Source organism: Narcine bancroftii, chromosome 13, assembly GCF_036971445.1.
Source record: "Narcine bancroftii isolate sNarBan1 chromosome 13, sNarBan1.hap1, whole genome shotgun sequence".
Lineage (NCBI taxonomy): Eukaryota > Metazoa > Chordata > Chondrichthyes > Torpediniformes > Narcinidae > Narcine > Narcine bancroftii.
This window is the reverse complement of record NC_091481.1, coordinates 94,365,164-94,390,933: the sequence shown is the minus strand read 5'-3', so window position 1 is coordinate 94,390,933 and position 25,770 is coordinate 94,365,164.

Genomic DNA, 25,770 nt, shown 5'->3' with positions numbered 1-25,770 from the left:
GAATCTGAGGCGGGGAATCTGAGGCGGGGAATCTGAGGCGGGGAATCTGAGGCGGGGAATCTGAGGCATGGAATCTGAGGTGGGGAATCTGAGGCATGGAATCTCTGGCAGGGAATCAGAGCCGTGGAATCTGAGGCGGGGAATCAGACGCGGGGATTCAGATGCGGGGAAACAGAGGCAGGGAATCAGAGGCGGGGAATCAGAGGCGGGGAATCAGAGGCGGGGAATAAGAGGCGGGGAATCAGAGGTGGGGAATCAGAGGCTGGGAATCTGAGGCAAGGAATCTGAGGCAGGGAATCTGAGGCAGGGAATCAGAGGCGGGGAATCAGAGGCGGGGAATCAGAGGCGGGGAATCAGAGGCATGGAATCAGAGGCGGGTTATCAGAGGGGGCAAATGAGATGTGGGAAACTAGATGCAGAGAAAGAGGCACGGAAATAGAGGAAGGCAAAGAGAGGCAGGGTAGCTGAGGCAGGGAATCTGAGGCGGGGAATCAGAGACACGGAAAGAGATGCGGGGAATCAGAGGCGCGGAATCAGAGGCAGGGAATCAGAGGCAGGGATTTAGAGGCAGGGAATCAGAGGCAGGGAATAAGAGGCAGGCAATCAGAGGCAGGGAATCTGAGGCGGGGAATCTGAGGCGGGGAATCTGAGGCGGGGAATCTGAGGCGGGGAATCTGAGGCGGGGAATCTGAGGCGGGGAATCTGAGGCAGGGAATCTGAGGCGGGGAATCTGAGGCAGGGAATCTGAGCCGGGGAATCTGAGGCAGGGAATCTCAGGCAGGGAATCAGAGCCGGGGAATCTGAGGCGGGGAATCAGAGGCGGGGAATCAGAGGCTGGGAAACAGAGGCAGGGAATCAGAGGCGGGAAATCAGAGGCGGGGAATCAGAGGCGGGGAATAAGAGGCGGGGAATCAGAGGCGGGGAATCAGATGCAGGGAATCTGAGGCAGGGAATCTGAGGCAGGGAATGTGAGGCAGGGAATCAGAGGCGGGGAATCAGAGGCGGGGAATCAGAGGCGGGGAATCAGAGGCGGGGTATCAGAGGCATGGAATCAGAGGCGGGTTATCAGAGGGGGCAAATGAGATGTGGGATACTAGATGCAGAGAAAGAGGCACCGAAATAGAGGCAGGCAAAGAGAGGCAGGGTATCAGAGGCAGGGAATCAGAGGCAGGGAATCTGAGGCAGGGAATCAGAGGCGGGGAATCAGAGGCAGGGAATCAGAGGTGGGGAATCAGAGGCGTGGAATCAGAGGCATGGAATCAGAGGCGGGTTATCAGAGGGGGCAAATGACATGTGGGAAACTAGATGCAGAGAAAGAGGCACGGAAATAGAGGCAGGCAAATAGAGGCAGTGTATCAGAGGCAGGGAATTAGAGGCGGGGAATCAGAGATACGGAAAGAGAGGCGTGGAATCAGAGGCGCGGAATCAGAGGCAGGGAATCAGAGGCAGGGAATCAGAGGCAGGGAATCAGAGGCAGGGAATCAGAGGCAGGGAATCTGAGGCAGGGAATCTGAGGCAGGGAATCAGAGGCGGGGAATCTGAGGCAGGGAATCAGAGCCGGGGAATCTGAGGGAGGGAATCAGACGCGGGGAATCAGAGGCGGGGAATCAGAGACGGGGAATAAGAGGCGGGGAATTAGAGGCAGGGTATCTGAGGCAGGGAATCTGAGGCAGGGAATCTGAGGCAGGGAATCAGAGGCGGGGAATCAGAGGCAGGGAATCAGAGGTGGGGAATCAGAGGCGGGGAATCAGAGGCATGGAATCAGAGGCGGGTTATCAGAGGGGGCAAATGACATGGTGGAAACTAGATGCAGAGAAAGAGGCACGGAAATAGAGGCAGGCAAATAGAGGCAGGGTATCAGAGGCAGGGAATTAGAGGCGGGGAATCAGAGATACGGAAAGAGAGGCGTGGAATCAGAGGCGCGGAATCAGAGGCAGGGAATCAGAGGCAGGGAATCAGAGGCAGGGAATCAGAGGCAGGGAATCAGAGGCAGGGAATCAGAGGCAGGGAATCAGAGGAAGGAATCTGAGGCGGGGAATCTGAGGCGGGGAATCTGAGGCGGGGAATCTGAGGCGGGGAATCTGAGGCGGGGAATCTGAGGCGGGGAATCTGAGGCGGGGAATCTGAGGCGGGGCATCTGAGGCGGGGAATCTGCGGCGGGGAATCTGAGGCGGGGAATCTGAGGCGGGAAATCTGAGGCGGGGAATCTAAGGCAGGGAATCTGAGGCGGGGTATCTGAGGCAGGGAATCTGAGGTAGGGAATCACAGCCGGGGAATCTGAGGCGGGGAATCAGAGGCGGGGAATCAGAGGTGGTGAAACAGAGGCAGGGAATCAGAGGCGGAGAATCAGAGGCGGGGAATCAGAGGTGGGGAATAAGAGGCGGGGAATCAGAGTCGGCGAATCAGAGGCAGCGAATCTGAGGCGGGGAATCTGAGGCAGGGAATCTGAGGCGGGGAATCTGAGGCAGGGAATCTGAGGCAGGGTATCAGAGCCGGGGAATCTGCGGCGGGGAATCAGAGGCGGGGAATCAGAGGCGGGGAAACAGAGGAAGGGAATCAGAGGCGGGGAATCAGAGGCGTGGAATCAGAGGCGGGGAATAAGAGGCGGGTAATCAGAGGCGGGGAATCAGAGGCAGGGAATCTGAGGCAGGGAATCTGAGGCAGGGAATCTGAGGCAGGGAATCAGAGGCGGGGAATCAGAGGCGGGGTATCAGAGGCGGGGAATCAGCGGGAGGTAAAGAGATGTGGGGAAAGAGAGGCAGAGAAAGAGGCACGGAAATAGAGGCAGGGAAAGAGAGGCGGGGAATGAAAGGTGGGGAATCAGAGGCGGGGAAACAGGCGGGTAAACAGTGGCAGGTAAACATAGGTGGATAAATAGAGGCGGGGAAAGAGGCGGGCAAAACATAGTGGTTGGAACTTGTGTGTTTAAAATGAGATACACAAAACAGATCAAACAGTGTTGTTGAAATTGAGGGAGGGAAAGACAGGCACTGAAAGAGTGGAGGGGAAAGAGTGGAGGCGAAAGAGAGGCGTAGAGACAGAGGTGGGGAATCAGAGGCGGGGAATCAGAGGCGGTGAAACAGGTGGGTAAACAGAGGCGGGTAAACATAGGCGGATAAATAGAGGCGGGGAAAGTGATGGGTAAAACATAGTGGTTGGAACTTGTGTGTTGAAAATGAGGTACACAGAACAGATCAATCAGAGTTGTTGAAATTGAGGGAGGGAAAGAGAGGCGCAGAAAGAGTGGAGGGGAAAGAGTGGAGGCGAAAGAGAGGCGTAGAGAGAGGTGGGGAATCAGAGACGGGGAATCAGAGGCGGGGAATCAGAGGCGGGCAATCAGTGGCAGGCAATCAGAGGCGGGGAATCAGAGGTGGGGAATATGAGGCCTGGAATCAGATGCGGGGAATCAGAGGCAGGGAATCTAAGGCAGGGAATCTGAGCCAGAGAATCAGAGCCAGGGAATCTGAGGCGGGGAATCAGAGGTGGGGAATCAGAGGCAGGGAATCAGAGGCAGGGAATTGATGAAGGGCATCAGATGAAGGGAATCTGAGGCAGGGAATCTGAGGCAGGGAATCTGAGGCAGGGAATCTGAGGCAGGGAATCTGAGGCGGGGAATCTGAGGCGGTAAATCTGAGTCGGGGAATCTGATGCAGGGAATCTGAGGCAGTGAATCAGAGGCATGGAATCAGAGGCGGGTTATCAGAGGGGGCAAATGAGAAGTGGGAAACTAGATGCAGTGAAAGAGGCACGGAAATAGAGGCAGGCAAAGAGAGGCAGGGTATCAGAGGCAGGGACTCAGAGGCGGGGAATCAGAGACAAGGAAAGAGAGGCGTGGAATCAGAGGCGCGGAATCAGAGGCAGGGAATCAGAGGCAGGGAATCAGAGGCAGGGAATCAGAGGCAGGGAATTAGAGGCAGGGAATCAGAGGCAGGGAATCAGAGGCAGGGAATCAGAGGCAGGGAATCTGAGGCAGGGAATCTGAGGCAGGGAATCTGAGGCAGGGAATCAGAGGCAGGGAATCTGAGGCAGGGAATCTGAGGCAGGGAATCTGAGGTGGGGAATCAGAGGTGGGGTATCAGAGGCGGGGAATCAGAGGCAGGGAATCAGAGGCAGGGAATCAGATGAAGGGAATCAGATGAAGGGAATCTGAGGCAGGGAATCTGAGACAGGGAATCTGAGGCAGGGAATCTGCGGCGGGGAATCTGAGGCGGGGAATCTGAGGCGGGGAATCTGAGGCGGGGAATCTGAGGCGGGGAATCTGAGGCGGGGAATCTGAGGCGGGGAATCTGAGGCATGGAATCTGAGGTGGGGAATCTGAGGCATGGAATCTCTGGCAGGGAATCAGAGCCGTGGAATCTGAGGCGGGGAATCAGACGCGGGGATTCAGATGCGGGGAAACAGAGGCAGGGAATCAGAGGCGGGGAATCAGAGGCGGGGAATCAGAGGCGGGGAATAAGAGGCGGGGAATCAGAGGTGGGGAATCAGAGGCTGGGAATCTGAGGCAAGGAATCTGAGGCAGGGAATCTGAGGCAGGGAATCAGAGGCGGGGAATCAGAGGCGGGGAATCAGAGGCGGGGAATCAGAGGCATGGAATCAGAGGCGGGTTATCAGAGGGGGCAAATGAGATGTGGGAAACTAGATGCAGAGAAAGAGGCACGGAAATAGAGGAAGGCAAAGAGAGGCAGGGTAGCTGAGGCAGGGAATCTGAGGCGGGGAATCAGAGACACGGAAAGAGATGCGGGGAATCAGAGGCGCGGAATCAGAGGCAGGGAATCAGAGGCAGGGATTTAGAGGCAGGGAATCAGAGGCAGGGAATAAGAGGCAGGCAATCAGAGGCAGGGAATCTGAGGCGGGGAATCTGAGGCGGGGAATCTGAGGCGGGGAATCTGAGGCGGGGAATCTGAGGCGGGGAATCTGAGGCGGGGAATCTGAGGCAGGGAATCTGAGGCGGGGAATCTGAGGCAGGGAATCTGAGCCGGGGAATCTGAGGCAGGGAATCTCAGGCAGGGAATCAGAGCCGGGGAATCTGAGGCGGGGAATCAGAGGCGGGGAATCAGAGGCTGGGAAACAGAGGCAGGGAATCAGAGGCGGGGAATAAGAGGCGGGTAATCAGAGGCGGGGAATCAGAGGCAGGGAATCTGAGGCAGGGAATCTGAGGCAGGGAATCTGAGGCAGGGAATCAGAGGCGGGGAATCAGAGGCGGGGTATCAGAGGCGGGGAATCAGCGGGAGGTAAAGAGATGTGGGGAAAGAGAGGCAGAGAAAGAGGCACGGAAATAGAGGCAGGGAAAGAGAGGCGGGGAATGAAAGGTGGGGAATCAGAGGCGGGGAAACAGGCGGGTAAACAGTGGCAGGTAAACATAGGTGGATAAATAGAGGCGGGGAAAGAGGCGGGCAAAACATAGTGGTTGGAACTTGTGTGTTTAAAATGAGATACACAAAACAGATCAAACAGTGTTGTTGAAATTGAGGGAGGGAAAGACAGGCACTGAAAGAGTGGAGGGGAAAGAGTGGAGGCGAAAGAGAGGCGTAGAGACAGAGGTGGGGAATCAGAGGCGGGGAATCAGAGGCGGTGAAACAGGTGGGTAAACAGAGGCGGGTAAACATAGGCGGATAAATAGAGGCGGGGAAAGTGATGGGTAAAACATAGTGGTTGGAACTTGTGTGTTGAAAATGAGGTACACAGAACAGATCAATCAGAGTTGTTGAAATTGAGGGAGGGAAAGAGAGGCGCAGAAAGAGTGGAGGGGAAAGAGTGGAGGCGAAAGAGAGGCGTAGAGAGAGGTGGGGAATCAGAGACGGGGAATCAGAGGCGGGGAATCAGAGGCGGGCAATCAGTGGCAGGCAATCAGAGGCGGGGAATCAGAGGTGGGGAATATGAGGCCTGGAATCAGATGCGGGGAATCAGAGGCAGGGAATCTAAGGCAGGGAATCTGAGCCAGAGAATCAGAGCCAGGGAATCTGAGGCGGGGAATCAGAGGTGGGGAATCAGAGGCAGGGAATCAGAGGCAGGGAATTGATGAAGGGCATCAGATGAAGGGAATCTGAGGCAGGGAATCTGAGGCAGGGAATCTGAGGCAGGGAATCTGAGGCAGGGAATCTGAGGCGGGGAATCTGAGGCGGTAAATCTGAGTCGGGGAATCTGATGCAGGGAATCTGAGGCAGTGAATCAGAGGCGGGAAATCAGAGGCGGGGAATCAGAGGCGGGGAATAAGAGGCGGGGAATCAGAGGCGGGGAATCAGATGCAGGGAATCTGAGGCAGGGAATCTGAGGCAGGGAATGTGAGGCAGGGAATCAGAGGCGGGGAATCAGAGGCGGGGAATCAGAGGCGGGGAATCAGAGGCGGGGTATCAGAGGCATGGAATCAGAGGCGGGTTATCAGAGGGGGCAAATGAGATGTGGGAAACTAGATGCAGAGAAAGAGGCACCGAAATAGAGGCAGGCAAAGAGAGGCAGGGTATCAGAGGCAGGGAATCAGAGGCGGGGAATCAGAGATACGGAAAGAGAGGCGTGGAATCAGAGGCGCGGAATCAGAGGCAGGGAATCAGAGGCAGGGAATCAGAGGCAGGGAATCAGAGGCAGGGAATCAGAGGCAGGGAATCAGAGGCAGGGAATCAGAGGCAGGCAATCAGAGGCAGGGAATCAGAGGCGGGGAATCAGAGGTGGTGAAACAGAGGCAGGGAATCAGAGGCGGAGAATCAGAGGCGGGGAATCAGAGGTGGGGAATAAGAGGCGGGGAATCAGAGTCGGCGAATCAGAGGCAGCGAATCTGAGGCGGGGAATCTGAGGCAGGGAATCTGAGGCGGGGAATCTGAGGCAGGGAATCTGAGGCAGGGTATCAGAGCCGGGGAATCTGCGGCGGGGAATCAGAGGCGGGGAATCAGAGGCGGGGAAACAGAGGAAGGGAATCAGAGGCGGGGAATCAGAGGCGTGGAATCAGAGGCGGGGAATAAGAGGCGGGTAATCAGAGGCTGGGAATCAGAGGCAGGGAATCTGAGGCAGGGAATCTGAGGCAGGGAATCTGAGGCAGGGAATCAGAGGCGGGGAATCAGAGGCGGGGTATCAGAGGCGGGGAATCAGCGGGAGGTAAAGAGATGTGGGGAAAGAGAGGCAGAGAAAGAGGCACGGAAATAGAGGCAGGGAAAGAGAGGCGGGGAATGAAAGGTGGGGAATCAGAGGCAGGGAATCAGAGGCAGGGAATCTGAGGCAGGGAATCTGAGGCAGGGAATCTGAGGCAGGGAATCAGAGGCAGGGAATCTGAGGCAGGGAATCTGAGGCAGGGAATCTGAGGTGGGGAATCAGAGGTGGGGTATCAGAGGCGGGGAATCAGAGGCAGGGAATCAGAGGCAGGGAATCAGATGAAGGGAATCAGATGAAGGGAATCTGAGGCAGGGAATCTGAGACAGGGAATCTGAGGCAGGGAATCTGCGGCGGGGAATCTGAGGCGGGGAATCTGAGGCGGGGAATCTGAGGCGGGGAATCTGAGGCGGGGAATCTGAGGCGGGGAATCTGAGGCGGGGAATCTGAGGCATGGAATCTGAGGTGGGGAATCTGAGGCATGGAATCTCTGGCAGGGAATCAGAGCCGTGGAATCTGAGGCGGGGAATCAGACGCGGGGATTCAGATGCGGGGAAACAGAGGCAGGGAATCAGAGGCGGGGAATCAGAGGCGGGGAATCAGAGGCGGGGAATAAGAGGCGGGGATTCAGAGGTGGGGAATCAGAGGCTGGGAATCTGAGGCAAGGAATCTGAGGCAGGGAATCTGAGGCAGGGAATCAGAGGCGGGGAATCAGAGGCGGGGAATCAGAGGCGGGGAATCAGAGGCATGGAATCAGAGGCGGGTTATCAGAGGGGGCAAATGAGATGTGGGAAACTAGATGCAGAGAAAGAGGCACGGAAATAGAGGAAGGCAAAGAGAGGCAGGGTAGCTGAGGCAGGGAATCTGAGGCGGGGAATCAGAGACACGGAAAGAGATGCGGGGAATCAGAGGCGCGGAATCAGAGGCAGGGAATCAGAGGCAGGGATTTAGAGGCAGGGAATCAGAGGCAGGGAATAAGAGGCAGGCAATCAGAGGCAGGGAATCTGAGGCGGGGAATCTGAGGCGGGGAATCTGAGGCGGGGAATCTGAGGCGGGGAATCTGAGGCGGGGAATCTGAGGCGGGGAATCTGAGGCAGGGAATCTGAGGCGGGGAATCTGAGGCAGGGAATCTGAGCCGGGGAATCTGAGGCAGGGAATCTCAGGCAGGGAATCAGAGCCGGGGAATCTGAGGCGGGGAATCAGAGGCGGGGAATCAGAGGCTGGGAAACAGAGGCAGGGAATCAGAGGCGGGAAATCAGAGGCGGGGAATCAGAGGCGGGGAATAAGAGGCGGGGAATCAGAGGCGGGGAATCAGATGCAGGGAATCTGAGGCAGGGAATCTGAGGCAGGGAATGTGAGGCAGGGAATCAGAGGCGGGGAATCAGAGGCGGGGAATCAGAGGCGGGGAATCAGAGGCGGGGTATCAGAGGCATGGAATCAGAGGCGGGTTATCAGAGGGGGCAAATGAGATGTGGGAAACTAGATGCAGAGAAAGAGGCACCGAAATAGAGGCAGGCAAAGAGAGGCAGGGTATCAGAGGCAGGGAATCAGAGGCGGGGAATCAGAGATACGGAAAGAGAGGCGTGGAATCAGAGGCGCGGAATCAGAGGCAGGGAATCAGAGGCAGGGAATCAGAGGCAGGGAATCAGAGGCAGGGAATCAGAGGCAGGGAATCAGAGGCAGGGAATCAGAGGCAGGCAATCAGAGGCAGGGAATCAGAGGCGGGGAATCAGAGGTGGTGAAACAGAGGCAGGGAATCAGAGGCGGAGAATCAGAGGCGGGGAATCAGAGGTGGGGAATAAGAGGCGGGGAATCAGAGTCGGCGAATCAGAGGCAGCGAATCTGAGGCGGGGAATCTGAGGCAGGGAATCTGAGGCGGGGAATCTGAGGCAGGGAATCTGAGGCAGGGTATCAGAGCCGGGGAATCTGCGGCGGGGAATCAGAGGCGGGGAATCAGAGGCGGGGAAACAGAGGAAGGGAATCAGAGGCGGGGAATCAGAGGCGTGGAATCAGAGGCGGGGAATAAGAGGCGGGTAATCAGAGGCGGGGAATCAGAGGCAGGGAATCTGAGGCAGGGAATCTGAGGCAGGGAATCTGAGGCAGGGAATCAGAGGCGGGGAATCAGAGGCGGGGTATCAGAGGCGGGGAATCAGCGGGAGGTAAAGAGATGTGGGGAAAGAGAGGCAGAGAAAGAGGCACGGAAATAGAGGCAGGGAAAGAGAGGCGGGGAATGAAAGGTGGGGAATCAGAGGCGGGGAAACAGGCGGGTAAACAGTGGCAGGTAAACATAGGTGGATAAATAGAGGCGGGGAAAGAGGCGGGCAAAACATAGTGGTTGGAACTTGTGTGTTTAAAATGAGATACACAAAACAGATCAAACAGTGTTGTTGAAATTGAGGGAGGGAAAGACAGGCACTGAAAGAGTGGAGGGGAAAGAGTGGAGGCGAAAGAGAGGCGTAGAGACAGAGGTGGGGAATCAGAGGCGGGGAATCAGAGGCGGTGAAACAGGTGGGTAAACAGAGGCGGGTAAACATAGGCGGATAAATAGAGGCGGGGAAAGTGATGGGTAAAACATAGTGGTTGGAACTTGTGTGTTGAAAATGAGGTACACAGAACAGATCAATCAGAGTTGTTGAAATTGAGGGAGGGAAAGAGAGGCGCAGAAAGAGTGGAGGGGAAAGAGTGGAGGCGAAAGAGAGGCGTAGAGAGAGGTGGGGAATCAGAGACGGGGAATCAGAGGCGGGGAATCAGAGGCGGGCAATCAGTGGCAGGCAATCAGAGGCGGGGAATCAGAGGTGGGGAATATGAGGCCTGGAATCAGATGCGGGGAATCAGAGGCAGGGAATCTAAGGCAGGGAATCTGAGCCAGAGAATCAGAGCCAGGGAATCTGAGGCGGGGAATCAGAGGTGGGGAATCAGAGGCAGGGAATCAGAGGCAGGGAATTGATGAAGGGCATCAGATGAAGGGAATCTGAGGCAGGGAATCTGAGGCAGGGAATCTGAGGCAGGGAATCTGAGGCAGGGAATCTGAGGCGGGGAATCTGAGGCGGTAAATCTGAGTCGGGGAATCTGATGCAGGGAATCTGAGGCAGTGAATCAGAGGCATGGAATCAGAGGCGGGTTATCAGAGGGGGCAAATGAGAAGTGGGAAACTAGATGCAGTGAAAGAGGCACGGAAATAGAGGCAGGCAAAGAGAGGCAGGGTATCAGAGGCAGGGACTCAGAGGCGGGGAATCAGAGACAAGGAAAGAGAGGCGTGGAATCAGAGGCGCGGAATCAGAGGCAGGGAATCAGAGGCAGGGAATCTGAGGCAGGGAATCAGAGGCAGGGAATTAGAGGCAGGGAATCAGAGGCAGGGAATCAGAGGCAGGGAATCAGAGGCAGGGAATCTGAGGCAGGGAATCTGAGGCAGGGAATCTGAGGCAGGGAATCAGAGGCAGGGAATCTGAGGCAGGGAATCTGAGGCAGGGAATCTGAGGTGGGGAATCAGAGGTGGGGTATCAGAGGCGGGGAATCAGAGGCAGGGAATCAGAGGCAGGGAATCAGATGAAGGGAATCAGATGAAGGGAATCTGAGGCAGGGAATCTGAGACAGGGAATCTGAGGCAGGGAATCTGCGGCGGGGAATCTGAGGCGGGGAATCTGAGGCGGGGAATCTGAGGCGGGGAATCTGAGGCGGGGAATCTGAGGCGGGGAATCTGAGGCGGGGAATCTGAGGCATGGAATCTGAGGTGGGGAATCTGAGGCATGGAATCTCTGGCAGGGAATCAGAGCCGTGGAATCTGAGGCGGGGAATCAGACGCGGGGATTCAGATGCGGGGAAACAGAGGCAGGGAATCAGAGGCGGGGAATCAGAGGCGGGGAATCAGAGGCGGGGAATAAGAGGCGGGGAATCAGAGGTGGGGAATCAGAGGCTGGGAATCTGAGGCAAGGAATCTGAGGCAGGGAATCTGAGGCAGGGAATCAGAGGCGGGGAATCAGAGGCGGGGAATCAGAGGCGGGGAATCAGAGGCATGGAATCAGAGGCGGGTTATCAGAGGGGGCAAATGAGATGTGGGAAACTAGATGCAGAGAAAGAGGCACGGAAATAGAGGAAGGCAAAGAGAGGCAGGGTAGCTGAGGCAGGGAATCTGAGGCGGGGAATCAGAGACACGGAAAGAGATGCGGGGAATCAGAGGCGCGGAATCAGAGGCAGGGAATCAGAGGCAGGGATTTAGAGGCAGGGAATCAGAGGCAGGGAATAAGAGGCAGGCAATCAGAGGCAGGGAATCTGAGGCGGGGAATCTGAGGCGGGGAATCTGAGGCGGGGAATCTGAGGCGGGGAATCTGAGGCGGGGAATCTGAGGCGGGGAATCTGAGGCAGGGAATCTGAGGCGGGGAATCTGAGGCAGGGAATCTGAGCCGGGGAATCTGAGGCAGGGAATCTCAGGCAGGGAATCAGAGCCGGGGAATCTGAGGCGGGGAATCAGAGGCGGGGAATCAGAGGCTGGGAAACAGAGGCAGGGAATCAGAGGCGGGAAATCAGAGGCGGGGAATCAGAGGCGGGGAATAAGAGGCGGGGAATCAGAGGCGGGGAATCAGATGCAGGGAATCTGAGGCAGGGAATCTGAGGCAGGGAATGTGAGGCAGGGAATCAGAGGCGGGGAATCAGAGGCGGGGAATCAGAGGCGGGGAATCAGAGGCGGGGTATCAGAGGCATGGAATCAGAGGCGGGTTATCAGAGGGGGCAAATGAGATGTGGGAAACTAGATGCAGAGAAAGAGGCACCGAAATAGAGGCAGGCAAAGAGAGGCAGGGTATCAGAGGCAGGGAATCAGAGGCGGGGAATCAGAGATACGGAAAGAGAGGCGTGGAATCAGAGGCGCGGAATCAGAGGCAGGGAATCAGAGGCAGGGAATCAGAGGCAGGGAATCAGAGGCAGGGAATCAGAGGCAGGGAATCAGAGGCAGGCAATCAGAGGCAGGGAATCTGAGGCAGGGAATCTGAGGCGGGGAATCTGAGGCGGGGAATCTGAGGCGGGGAATCTGAGGCGGGGAATCTGAGGCGGGGAATCTGAGGCGGGGAATCGGAGGCGGGGAATCTGAGGCGGGAAATCTGAGGCGGGGAATCTGAGGCGGGGAATCTGAGGCGGGGAATCTGAGGCGGGGAATCTGATGCGGGGAATTTGAGGCGGGGAATCTGAGGCGGGGAATCTGAGGTGGGGAATCTCAGGCGGGGAATCTGATGCAGGGAATCTGAGGCGGGGAATCTGAGGCGGGGAATCAGAGGCGGGGAATCAGAGGCGGGGAAACAGAGGCAGGGAATCAGAGGCGGGGAATCAGAGGCTGGGAATCAGAGGCGGGGAATAAGAGGTGGGGAATCAAAGGCAGGGAATCAGAGGCAGAGAATCTGAGGCAGGGAATCTGAGGCAGGGAATCTGAGGCAGGAATCAGAGGCGGGGAATCAGAGGCAGGGAATCAGAGGCGGGGAATCAGAGGCAGGGAATCTGAGGCAGGGAATCTAATGCACGGAATAAGAGCCGGGGAATCTGAGGGAGGGAATCAGACGCGGGGAATCAGAGGCGGGGAATCAGAGGCGGGGAATAAGAGGCGGGGAATCAGAGGCGGGGAATCAGAGGCAGGGAATCTGAGGCAGGGAATCTGAGGAAGGGAATCTGAGGCAGGGAATCAGACGCGGGGAATCAGAGGCAGGGAATCAGAGGCGGGGAATCAGAGGCGGGGAATCAGAGGCATGGGATCAGAGGCGGGTTATCAGAGGGGGCAAATGAGATGTAGGAAACTAGATGCAGAGAAAGAGGCACCGAAATAGAGGCAGGCAAAGAGAGGCAGGGTATCAGAGGCAGGGAATTAGAGACGGGGAATCAGAGATACGGAAAGAGAGGCGTGGAATCAGAGGCGCGGAATCAGAGGCAGGGAATCAGAGGCAGGGAATCAGAGGCAGGGAATCAGAGGCAGGGAATCAGAGGCAGGAAATCAGAGGCAGGGAATCAGAGGCAGGGAATCTGAGACGGGGAATCTGAGGCGGGGAATCTGAGGCGGGGAATCTGAGGCGGGGAATCTGAGGCGGGGAATCTGAGGCGGGGAATCTGAGGCGGGGAATCTGAGGCGGGGAATCTGAGGCGGGGAATCTGAGGCGGGGAATCTGAGGAGGGGAATCTGAGGCGGGAAATCTGAGGCGGGGTATCTGAGGCAGGGAATCTGAGGCGGGGAATCTTAGGCAGGGAATCTGAGGCAGGGAATCAGAGCCGGGGAATCTGAGGCGGGGAATCAGAGGCGGGGAATCAGAGGTGGGGAAACAGAGGCAGGGAATCAGAGGCGGGGAATCAGAGGCGGGGAATCAGAGGTGGGGAATAAGAGGCGGGGAATCAGAGTCGGGGAATCAGAGGCAGGGAATCTGAGGCAGGGAATCTGAGGCAGGGAATCTGAGGCAGGGAATCAGAGGTGGGGAATTAGAGGCAGGGAATCAGAGGCGGGGAATCAGAGGCGGGGAATCAGAGGCGGGGAATAAGAGGCGGGGAATCAGAGTCGGGGAATCAGAGGCAGGGAATCTGAGGCGGGGAATCTGAGGCAGGGAATCTGAGGCGGGGAATCTGAGGCAGGGAATCTGAGTCAGGGAATCAGAGGGAGGGAATCAGAGGCAGGGAATCAGAGGCGGGGTATCAGAGGCGGGGAATCAGAGGCATGGAATCAGAGGCGGGTTATCAGAGGGGGCAAATTAGATGTGGGAAACTAGATGCAGAGAAAGAGGCACCGAAATAGAGGCAGGCAAAGAGAGGCAGGGTATCAGAGGCAGGGAATCAGAGGCGGGGAATCAGAGGCGGGGAATAAGAGGCGGCGAATCAGAGTCGGGGAATCAGAGGCAGGGAATCTGAGGCGGGGAATCTGAGGCAGGGAATCTGAGGCGGGGAATCTGAGGCAGGGAATCTGAGGCAGGGAATCAGAGGCGGGGAATCAGAGGCAGGGAATCAGAGGCGGGGAATCAGAGGCGGGGAATCAGAGGCATGGAATCAGAGGTGGGTTATCAGAGAGGGCAAATGAGATGTGGGAAACTAGATGCAGAGAAAGGGGCACCGAAATAGAGGCAGGCAAAGAGAGTCAGGGTATCAGAGGCAGGGAATTAGAGGCGGGGAATCAGAGATACGGAAAGAGAGGTGTGGAATCAGAGGCGCGGAATCAGATGCAGGGAATCAGAGGCAGGGAATCAGAGGCAGGGAATCAGAGGCAGGGAATCAGAGGCGGGGAATCAGAGGCAGGGAATCAGAGGCAGGGAATCAGAGGCAGGGAAACAGAGGCAGGCAATCAGAGGCAGGGAATCTGAGGCAGGGAATCTGAGGCAGGGAATCTGAGGCATGGAATCAGAGGCAGGGAATGTGAGGCAGGGAATCTGAGGCAGGGAATCTGAGGCGGGGAATCAGAGGCGGGGAATCAGAGGCAGGGAATCAGAGGCAGGGAATCAGAGGCAGGCAATCAGAGGCAGGGAATCTGAGGCGGGGAATCTGAGGCGGGGAATCTGAGGCGGGGAATCTGAGGCGGGGAATCTGATGCGGGGAATCTGAGGCGGGGAATCTGAGTTGGGGAATCTGAGGCGGGGAATCTGAGGCGGGGAATCTGAGGCGGGGAATCTGAGGCGGGGTATCTGAGGCGGGGAATCTGAGGCGGGGAATCTGAGGAGGGGAATCTGAGGCGGGAAATCTGAGGCGGGGAATCTTAGGCAGGGAATCTGAGGCGGGGAATCTTAGGCAGGGAATCTGAGGCAGGGAATCAGAGCCGGGGAATCTGAGGCGGGGAATCAGAGGCGGGGAATCAGAGGTGGGGAAACAGAGGCAGGGAATCAGAGGCGGGGAATCAGAGGCGGGGAATCAGAGGTGGGGAATAAGAGGCGGGGAATCAGAGTCGGGGAATCAGAGGCAGGGAATCTGAGGCAGGGAATCTGAGGCAGGGAATCTGAGGCAGGGAATCAGAGGTGGGGAATCAGAGGCAGGGAATCAGAGGCGGGGAATCAGAGGCGGGGAATCAGAGGCGGGGAATAAGAGGCGGGGAATCAGAGTCGTGGAATCAGAGGCAGGGAATCTGAGGCGGGGAATCTGAGGCAGGGAATCTGAGGCGGGGAATCTGAGGCAGGGAATCTGAGGCAGGGAATCAGAGCCGGGGAATCTGAGGCGGGGAATCAGAGGCGGGGAATCGGAGGCGGGGAAACAGAGGCAGGGAATCAGAGGCGGGGAATCAGAGGCGGGGAATCAGAGGCGGGGAATAAGAGGCGGGGAATCAGAGGCGGGGAATCAGAGGTAGGGAATCTGAGGCAGGGAATCAGAGGCGGGGAATCAGCGGGAGGAAAAGAGATGTGGGGATAGAGAGGCAGAGAAAGAGGCGCTGAAATAGAGGCAGGGAAAGAGAGGCGGGGAATGAAAGGTGGGGAATCAGAGGCGGGGAAACAGGCGGGTAAACAGTGGCAGGTAAACATAGGTGGATAAATAGAAGTGGGGAAAGAGGCGGGCAAAACATAGTGGTTGGAACTTGTGTGTTTAAAATGAGGTACACAAAACAGATCAAAGAATGTTGTTGAAATTGAGGGAGGGAAAGACAGGCACGGAAAGAGTGGAGGGGAAAGAGTGGAGGCGAAAGAGAGGCGTAGAGACAGAGGTGGGGAATCAGAGGCGGTGAAACAGGCGGTGAAACAGGTGGGTAAACAGAGGCGGGTAAACATAGGCGGATAAATAGAGGCGGGGAAATAGATGGGTGAAACATAGTGCTTGGAACTTGTGTGTTGAAAATGAGGTACACAGAACAGATCAAACAGAGTTGTTGAAATTGAGGGAGGGAAAGAGAGGCGCGGAAAGAGTGGAGGGGAAAAAGCGGAGGCGAAAGAGAGGCATACAGACAGAGGTGGGGAATCAGAGGCGGGGAATCAGAGGCGGGGAATCAGAGGCGGGCAATCAGTGGCAGGCAATCAGAGGCGGGGAATCAGAGGTGGGGAATAAGAGGCCTGGAATCAGATGCGGGGAATCAGAGGCAGGGAATCTAAGGCAGGGAATCTGAGCCAGAGAATCAGAGCCAGGGAATCTGAGGCGGGGAATCAGAGGTGGGGAATCAGAGGCAGGGAATCAGAGGCAGGGAATTGATGAAGGGCATCAGATGAAGGGAATCTGAGGCAGGGAATCTGAGGCAGGGAATCTGAGGCAGGGAATCTGAGGCAGGGAATTTGAGGCGGGGAATCTGAGGCGGTAAATCTGAGTCGGGGAATCTGATGCAGAGAATCTGAGGCAGTGAATCAGAGGCATGGAATCATAGGCGGGTTATCAGAGGTGGCAAATGAGATGTAGGAAACTAGATGCAGTGAAAGAGGCACGGAAATAGAGGCAAGCAAAGAGAGGCAGGGTATCAGAGGCAGGGACTCAGAGGCGGGGAATCAGAGACAAGGAAAGAGAGGCGTGGAATCAGAGGCGCGGAATCAGAGGCAGGGAATCAGAGGCAGGGAATCAGAGGCGGGGAATCAGAGGCAGGGAATCAGAGGCAGGGAATCAGAGGCAGGGAAACAGAGGCAGGCAATCAGAGGCAGGGAATCTGAGGCAGGGAATCTGAGGCAGGGAATCTGAGGCATGGAATCAGAGGCAGGGAATCTGAGGCAGGGAATCTGAGGTAGAGAATCTGAGGTGGGGAATCAGAGGCGGGGAATCAGAGGCAGGGAATCAGAGGCAGGGAATCAGAGGCAGGCAATCAGAGGCAGGGAATCTGAGGCGGGGAATCTGAGGCGGGGAATCTGAGGCGGGGAATCTGAGGCGGGGAATCTCAGGCGGGGAATCTGAGGCGGGGAATCTCAGGCGGGGAATCTGAGGCAGGGAATCTGAGGCGGGGAATCAGAGGCGGGGAATCAGAGGCGGGGAATCAGAGGCGGGGAAACAGAGGCAGGGAATCAGAGGCAGGGAATCAGAGGCAGGGAATCTGAGGCGGGGAATCTGAGGCGGGGAATCTGAGGCGGGGAATCTGAGGCGGGGAATCTGAGGCGGGGAATCTGAGGCGGGGAATCTGAGGCGGGGAATCGGAGGCGGGGAATCTGAGGCGGGAAATCTGAGGCGGGGAATCTGAGGCGGGGAATCTGAGTCGGGGAATCTGATGCGGGGAATTTGAGGCGGGGAATCTGAGGCGGGGAATCTGAGGCGGGGAATCTGAGGTGGGGAATCTCAGGCGGGGAATCTGATGCAGGGAATCTGAGGCGGGGAATCTGAGGCGGGGAATCAGAGGCGGGGAATCAGAGGCGGGGAAACAGAGGCAGGGAATCAGAGGCGGGGAATCAGAGGCTGGGAATCAGAGGCGGGGAACAAGAGGTGGGGAATCAAAGGCAGGGAATCAGAGGCAGAGAATCTGAGGCAGGGAATCTGAGGCAGGGAATCTGAGGCAGGAATCAGAGGCGGGGAATCAGAGGCATGGAATCAGAGGCGGGGAATCAGAGGCAGGGAATCTGAGGCAGGGAATCTAATGCAGGGAATCAGAGCCGGGGAATCTGAGGGAGGGAATCGGACGCGGGGAATCAGAGGCGGGGAATCAGAGGCGGGGAATAAGAGGCGGGGAATCAGAGGCGGGGAATCAGAGGCAGGGAATCTGAGGCAGGGAATCTGAGGAAGGGAATCTGAGGCAGGGAATCAGACGCGGGGAATCAGAGGCGGGGAATAAGAGGCGGGGAATCAGAGGCAGGGAATCAGAGGCAGGGAATCTGAGGCAGGGAATCTGAGGAAGGGAATCTGAGGCAGGGAATCTTAGGCAGGGAATCTGAGGCAGGGAATCAGAGCCGGGGAATCTGAGGCGGGGAATCAGAGGCGGGGAATCAGAGGTGGGGAAACAGAGGCAGGGAATCAGAGGCGGGGAATCAGAGGCGGGGAATCAGAGGTGGGGAATAAGAGGCGGGGAATCAGAGTCGGGGAATCAGAGGCAGGGAATCTGAGGCAGGGAATCTGAGGCAGGGAATAAGAGGCGGGGAATCAGAGTCGGGGAATCAGAGGCCGGGAATCTGAGGCGGGGAATCTGAGGCAGGGAATCTGAGGCGGGGAATCTGAGGCAGGGAATCTGAGTCAGGGAATCAGAGGCGGGGAATCAGAGGCAGGGAATCAGAGGCGGGGTATCAGAGACAAGGAAAGAGAGGCGTGGAATCAGAGGCGCGGAATCAGAGGCAGGGAATCAGAGGCAGGGAATCAGAGGCAGGGAATCAGAGGCAGGGAATCAGAGGCAGGGAATCAGAGGCAGGGAATCAGAGGCAGGGAATCTGAGGCGGGGAATCTGAGGCGGGGAATCTGAGGCGGAGATTCTGAGGCGGGGAATCTGAGGCGGGGAATCTGAGGCGGGGAATCTGAGGCGGGGAATCTGAGGCGGGGAATCTGATGCGGGGAATCTGAGGCGGGGAATCTGAGGCGGGGAATCTGAGGAGGGGAATCTGAGGCGGGAAATCTGAGGCGGGGAATCTTAGTCAGGGAATCTGAGGCGGGGAATCTTAGGCAGGGAATCTGAGGCAGGGAATCAGAGCCGGGGAATCTGAGGCGGGGAATCAGAGGCGGGGAATCAGAGGTGGGGAAACAGAGGCAGGGAATCAGAGGCGGGGAATCAGAGGCGGGGAATCAGAGGTGGGGAATAAGAGGCGGGGAATCAGAGGCAGGGAATCAGAGGCATGGAATCAGAGGCAGGCAATCAGAGGCAGGGAATCTGAGGCGGGGAATCTGAGGCGGGGAATCTGAGGCGGGGAATCTGAGGCGGGGAATCTGAGGCAGGGAATCTAAGGCGGGGAATCTGAGGCGGGGAATCGGAGGCGGGGAATCTGAGGCGGGAAATCTGAGGCGGGGAATCTGAGGCGGGGAATCTGAGGCGGGGAATCTGAGGCGCGGAATCTGATGCTGGGAATTTGTGGCGGGGAATCTGAGGCGGGGAATCTGAGGTGGGGAATCTCAGGCGGGGAATCTGATGCAGGGAATCTGAGGTGGGGAATCTGAGGCGGGGTATCAGAGGCGGGGAATCAGAGGCGGGGAAACAGAGGCAGGGAATCAGAGGCGAGGAATCAGAGGCTGGGAATCAGAGGCGGAGAATCTGAGGCAGGGAATCTGAGGCAGGGAATCTGAGGCAGGAATCAGAGGCGGGGAATCAGAGGCGGGGAATCAGAGGCGGGGAATCAGAGGCAGGGAATCTGAGGCAGGGAATCTAATGCAGGGAATCAGAGCCGGGGAATCTGAGGGAGGGAATCAGACGCGGGGAATCAGAGGCGGGGAATCAGAGGCGGGGAATAAGAGGCGGGGAATCAGAGGCGGGGAATTAGAGGCAGGGAATCTGAGGCAGGGAATCTGAGGAAGGGAATCTGAGGCAGGGAATCAGACGCGGGGAATCAGAGGCAGGGAATCAGAGGCGGGGAATCAGAGGCGGGGAATCAGAGGCATGGAATCAGAGGCGGGTTATCAGAGGGGGCAAATGAGATGTGGGAAACTAGATGCAGAGAAAGAGGCACGGAAATAGAGGCAGGCAAAGAGAGGCAGGGAATCAGAGGCGGGGAATCAGAGGCGGGGAATCAGAGATACGGAAAGAGAGGCGTGGAATCAGAGGCGCGGAATCAGAGGCAGGGAATCAGAGGCAGGGAATCAGAGGCAGGGAATCAGAGGCAGGGAATAAGAGGCAGGGAATCAGAGGCAGGGAATCAGAGGCAGGGAATCTGAGACGGGGAATCTGAGGCGGCGAATCTGAGGCGGGGAATCTGAGGCGGGGAATCTGAGGCGGGGAATCTGAGGCGGGGAATCTGAGGTGGGGAATCTGAGGCGGGGAATCTGAGGCGGGGAATCTGAGGAGGGGAATCTGAGGCGGGAAATCTGAGGCGGGGAATCTGAGGCAGGGAATCTGAGGCGGGGAATCTTAGGCAGGGAATCTGAGGCAGGGAATCAGAGCCGGGGAATCTGAGGCGGGGAATCAGAGGCGGGGAATCAGAGGTGGGGAAACAGAGGCAGGGAATCAGAGGCGGGGAATCAGAGTCGGGGAATCAGAGGCAGGGAATCTGAGGCAGGGAATCTGAGGCAGGGAATCTGAGGCAGGGAATCAGAGGTGGGGAATCAGAGGCAGGGAATCAGAGGCGGGGAATCAGAGGCGGGGAATCAGAGGCGGGGAATAAGAGGCGGGGAATCAGAGTCGGGGAATCAGAGGCAGGGAAACTGAGGCGGGGAATCTGAGGCAGGGAATCTGAGGCGGGGAATCTGAGGCGGGGAATCTTAGGCAGGGAATCTGAGGCAGGGAATCAGAGCCGGGGAATCTGAGGCGGGGAATCAGAGGCAGGGAATCAGAGGCGGGGTATCAGAGGCGGGGAATCAGAGGCATGGAATCAGAGGCGGGTTATCAGAGGGGGCAAATTAGATGTGGGAAACTAGATGCAGAGAAAGAGGCACCGAAATAGAGGCAGGCAAAGAGAGGCAGGGTATCAGAGGCACGGAATCAGAGGCGGGGAATCAGAGGCGGGGAATAAGAGGCGGGGAATCAGAGTCGGGGAATCAGAGGCAGGGAATCTGAGGCAGGGAATCTGAGGCAGGGAATCTGAGGCGGGGAATCTGAGGCAGGGAATCTGAGGCAGGGAATCAGAGGCGGGGAATCAGAGGCGGGGAATAAGAGGCGGGGAATCAGAGTCGGGGAATCAGAGGCAGGGTATCAGAGGCAGGGAATTAGAGGCGGGGAATCAGAGATACGGAAAGAGAGGCGTGGAATCAGAGGCGCGGAATCAGAGGCAGGGTATCAGAGGCAGGGAATCAGAGGCAGGGAATCAGAGGCAGGGAATCAGAGGCAGGGAATCAGAGGCAGGGAATCTGAGGCGGGGAATCTGAGGCGGGGAATCTGAGGTGGGAAATCTGAGGCGGGGAATCTGAGGCGGGGAATCTGAGGCGGGGAATCTGAGGCGGGGAATCGGAGGCGGGGAATCTGAGGTGGGAAATCTGAGGCGGGGAATCTGAGGCGGGGAATCTGAGGCGGGGAATCTGAGGCGGTGAATCTGAGGCGGGGAATCTGAGGCGGGGAATCTGAGGTGGGGAATCTGAGGCGGGGAATCTGAGGCAGGGAATCTGAGGCGGGGAATCAGAGGCGGGGAATCTGAGGCGGGGAATCTGAGGCAGGGAATCTGAGGCGGGGAATCCGAGGCAGGGAATCTGAGGCAGGGAATCTGAGGCGGGGAATCAGAGGCGGGGAATCAGAGGCAGGGAATCATAGGCAGGGAATCAGAGGCAGGCAATCAGAGGCAGGGAATCTGAGGCGGGGAATCTGAGGCGGGGAATCTGAGGCGGGGAATCTGAGGCGGGGAATCTCAGGCGGGGAATCTGAGGCGGGGAATCTCAGGCGGGGAATCTGAGGCAGGGAATCTGAGGCGGGGAATCTGATGCGGGGAATCAGAGGCGGGGAATCAGAGGCGGGGAAACAGAGGCAGGGAATCAGAGGCAGGGAATCAGAGGCAGGGAATCTGAGGCGGGGAATCTGAGGCGGGGAATCTGAGGCGGGGAATCTGAGGCGGGGAATCTGAGGCGGGGAATCTGAGGCGGGGAATCTGAGGCGGGGAATCTGAGGCGGGGAATCGGAGGCGGGGAATCTGATGCGGGAAATCTGAGGCGGGGAATCTGAGGCGGGGAATCTGAGGCGGGGAATCTGAGGCGGGGAATCTGATGCGGGGAATTTGAGGTGAGGAATCTGAGGCGGGGAATCTGAGGCGGGGAATCTGAGGTGGGGAATCTCAGGCGGGGAATCTGATGCAGGGAATCTGAGGCGGGGAATCTGAGGCGGGGAATCAGAGGCGGGGTATCAGAGGCGGGGAAACAGAGGCAGGGAATCAGAGGTGGGGAATCAGAGGCTGGGAATCAGAGGCGGGGAATAAGAGGTGGGGAATCAAAGGCAGGGAATCAGAGGCAGAGAATCTGAGGCAGGGAATCTGAGGCAGGAATCAGAGGCGGGGAATCAGAGGCAGGGAATCAGAGGCGGTGAATCAGAGGCAGGGAATCTGAGGCAGGGAATCTAATGCAGGGAATTAGAGCCGGGGAATCTGAGGGAGGGAATCGGACGCGGGGAATCAGAGGCGGGGAATCAGAGGCGGGGAATAAGAGGCGGGGAATCAGAGGCGGGGAATCAGAGGCAGGGAATCTGAGGCAGGGAATCTGAGGAAGGGAATCTGAGGCAGGGAATCAGACGCGGGGAATCAGAGGCGGGGAATAAGAGGCGGGGAATCAGAGGCGGGGAATCAGAGGCAGGGAATCTGAGGCAGGGAATCTGAGGAAGGGAATCTGAGGCAGGGAATCTTAGGCAGGGAATCTGAGGCAGGGAATCAGAGCCGGGGAATCTGAGGCGGGGAATCAGAGGCGGGGAATCAGAGGTGGGGAAACAGAGGCAGGGAATCAGAGGCGGGGAATCAGACGCGGGGAATCAGAGGTGGGGAATAAGAGGCGGGGAATCAGAGTCGGGGAATCAGAGGCAGAGAATCTGAGGCAGGGAATCTGAGGCAGGGAATAAGAGGCGGGGAATCAGAGTCGGGGAATCAGAGGCCGGGAATCTGAGGCGGGGAATCTGAGGCAGGGAATCTGAGGCGGGGAATCTGAGGAAGGGAATCTGAGTCAGGGAATCAGAGGCGGGGAATCAGAGGCAGGGAATCAGAGGCGGGGTATCAGAGACAAGGAAAGAGAGGCTTGGAATCAGAGGCTTGGAATCAGAGGCAGGGAATCAGAGGCAGGGAATCAGAGGCAGGGAATCAGAGGCAGGGAATCAGAGGCAGGGAATCAGAGGCAGGGAATCAGAGGCAGGGAATCTGAGGCGGGGAATCTGAGGCGGGGAATCTGAGGCGGGGATTCTGAGGCGGGGAATCTGAGGCGGGGAATCTGAGGCGGGGAATCTGAGGCGGGGAATCTGAGGCGGGGAATCTGATGTGGGGAATCTGAGGCGGGGAATCTGAGGCGGGGAATCTGAGGAGGGGAATCTGAGGCGGGAAATCTGAGGCGGGGAATCTTAGTCAGGGAATCTGAGGCGGGGAATCTTAGGCAGGGAATCTGAGGCAGGGAATCAGAGCCGGGGAATCTGAGGCGGGGAATCAGAGGCGGGGAATCAGAGGTGGGGAAACAGAGGCAGGGAATCAGAGGCGGGGAATCAGAGGCGGGGAATCAGAGGTGGGGAATAAGAGGCGGGGAATCAGAGGCAGGGAATCAGAGGCAGGCAATCAGAGGCAGGCAATCAGAGGCAGGGAATCTGAGGCGGGGAATCTGAGGCGGGGAATCTGAGGCGGCGAATCTGAGGCGGGGAATCTGAGGCAGGGAATCTGAGGCGGGGAATCTGAGGCGGGGAATCGGAGGCGGGGAATCTGAGGCGGGAAATCTGAGGCGGGGAATCTGAGGCGGGGAATCTGAGGCGGGGAATCTGAGGCGGGGAATCTGATGCGGGGAATTTGAGGCGGGGAATCTGAGGCGGGGAATCTGAGGTGGGGAATCTCAGGCGGGGAATCTGATGCAGGGAATCTGAGGCGGGGAATCTGAGGCGGGGAATCAGAGGCGGGGAATCAGAGGCGGGGAAACAGAGGCAGGGAATCAGAGGCAGGGAATCAGAGGCTGGGAATCAGAGGCGGGGAATAAGAGGTGGGGAATCAAAGGCAGGGAATCAGAGGCAGAGAATCTGAGGCAGGGAATCTGAGGCAGGGAATCTGAGGCAGGAATCAGTGGCGGGGAATCAGAGGCAGGGAATCAGAGGCGGGGAATCAGAGGCAGGGAATCTGAGGCAGGGAATCTAATGCAGGGAATCAGAGCCGGGGAATCTGAGGGAGGGAATCAGACGCGGGGAATCAGAGGCGGGGAATCAGAGGCGGGGAATAAGAGGCGGGGAATCAGAGGCGGGGAATCAGAGGCAGGGAATCTGAGGCAGGGAATCTGAGGAAGGGAGTCTGAGGCAGGGAATCAGACGCGGGGAATCAGAGGCAGGAAATCAGAGGCGGGGAATCAGAGGCAGGGAATCAGAGGCATGGAATCAGAGGTGGGTTATCAGAGGGGGCAAATGAGATGTGGGAAACTAGATCCAGAGAAAGAGGCACCGAAATAGAGGCAGGCAAAGAGAGGCAGGGTATCAGAGGCAGGGAATTAGAGGCGGGGAATCAGAGATACGGAAAGAGAGGCGTGGAATCAGAGGCGCGGAATCAGAGGCAGGGAATCAGAGGCAGGGAATCAGAGGCAGGGAATCAGAGGCAGGGAATCAGAGGCAGGGAATCAGAGGCAGGGAATCAGAGGTGGGGAATCTGAGACGGGGAATCTGAGGCGGGGAATCTGTGGCGGGGAATCTGAGGCGGGGAATCTGAGGCGGGGAATCTGAGGCGGGGAATCTGAGGCGGGGAATCTGAGGCGGGGAATCTGAGGCGGGGAATCTGAGGCGGGGAATCTGAGGAGGGGAATCTGAGGCGGGAAATCTGAGGCGGGGAATCTGAGGCAGGGAATCTGAGGCGGGGAATCTTAGGCAGGGAATCTGAGGCAGGGAATCAGAGCCGGGGAACCTGAAGCGGGGAATCAGAGGCGGGGAATCAGAGGTGGGGAAACAGAGGCAGGGAATCAGAGGCGGGGAATCAGAGTCGGGGAATCAGAGGCAGGGAATCTGAGGCAGGGAATCTGAGGCAGGGAATCTGAGGCAGGAATCAGAGGCGGGGAATCAGAGGCAGGGAATCAGAGGCGGGGAATCAGAGGCAGGGAATCTGAGGCAGGGAATCTAATGCAGGGAATCAGAGCCGGGGAATCTGAGGGAGGGAATCAGACGCGGGGAATCAGAGGCGGGGAATCAGAGGCGGGGAATAAGAGGCGGCGAATCAGAGTTAGGGAATCAGAGGCGGGGAATAAGAGGTGGGGAATCAAAAGCAGGGAATCAGAGGCAGAGAATCTGAGGCAGGGAATCTGAGGCAGGGAATCTGAGGCAGGAATCAGAGGCGGGGAATCAGAGGCAGGGAATCAGAGGCGGGGAATCAGAGGCAGGGAATCTGAGGCAGGGAATCTAATGCAGGGAATCAGAGCCGGGGAATCTGAGGGAGGGAATCAGACGCGGGGAATCAGAGGCGGGGAATCAGAGGCGGGGAATAAGAGGCGGGGAATCAGAGGCGGGGAATCAGAGGCAGGCAATCTGAGGCATGGAATCTGAGGAAGGGAATCTGAGGCAGGGAATCAGATGCGGGGAATCAGAGGCGGGGAATAAGAGGCGGGGAATCAGAGGTGGGGAATCAGAGGCAGGGAATCTGAGGCAGGGAATCTGAGGAAGGGAATCTGAGGCAGGGAATCTTAGGCAGGGAATCTGAGGCAGGGAATCAGAGCCGGGGAATCTGAGGCGGGGAATCAGAGGCGGGGAATCAGAGGTGGGGAAACAGAGGCAGGGAATCAGAGGCGGGGAATCAGAGGCGGGGAATCAGAGGTGGGGAATAAGAGGCGGGGAATCAGAGTCGGGGAATCAGAGGCAGGGAATCTGAGGCAGGGAATCTGAGGCAGGGAATAAGAGGCGGGGAATCAGAGTCGGGGAATCAGAGGCCGGGAATCTGAGGCGGGGAATCTGAGGCAGGGAATCTGAGGCGGGGAATCTGAGGCAGGGAATCTGAGTCAGGGAATCAGAGGCGGGGAATCTGAGTCAGGGAATCAGAGGCGGGGAATCAGAGGCAGGGAATCAGAGGCGGGGTATCAGAGACAAGGAAAGAGAGGCGTGGAATCAGA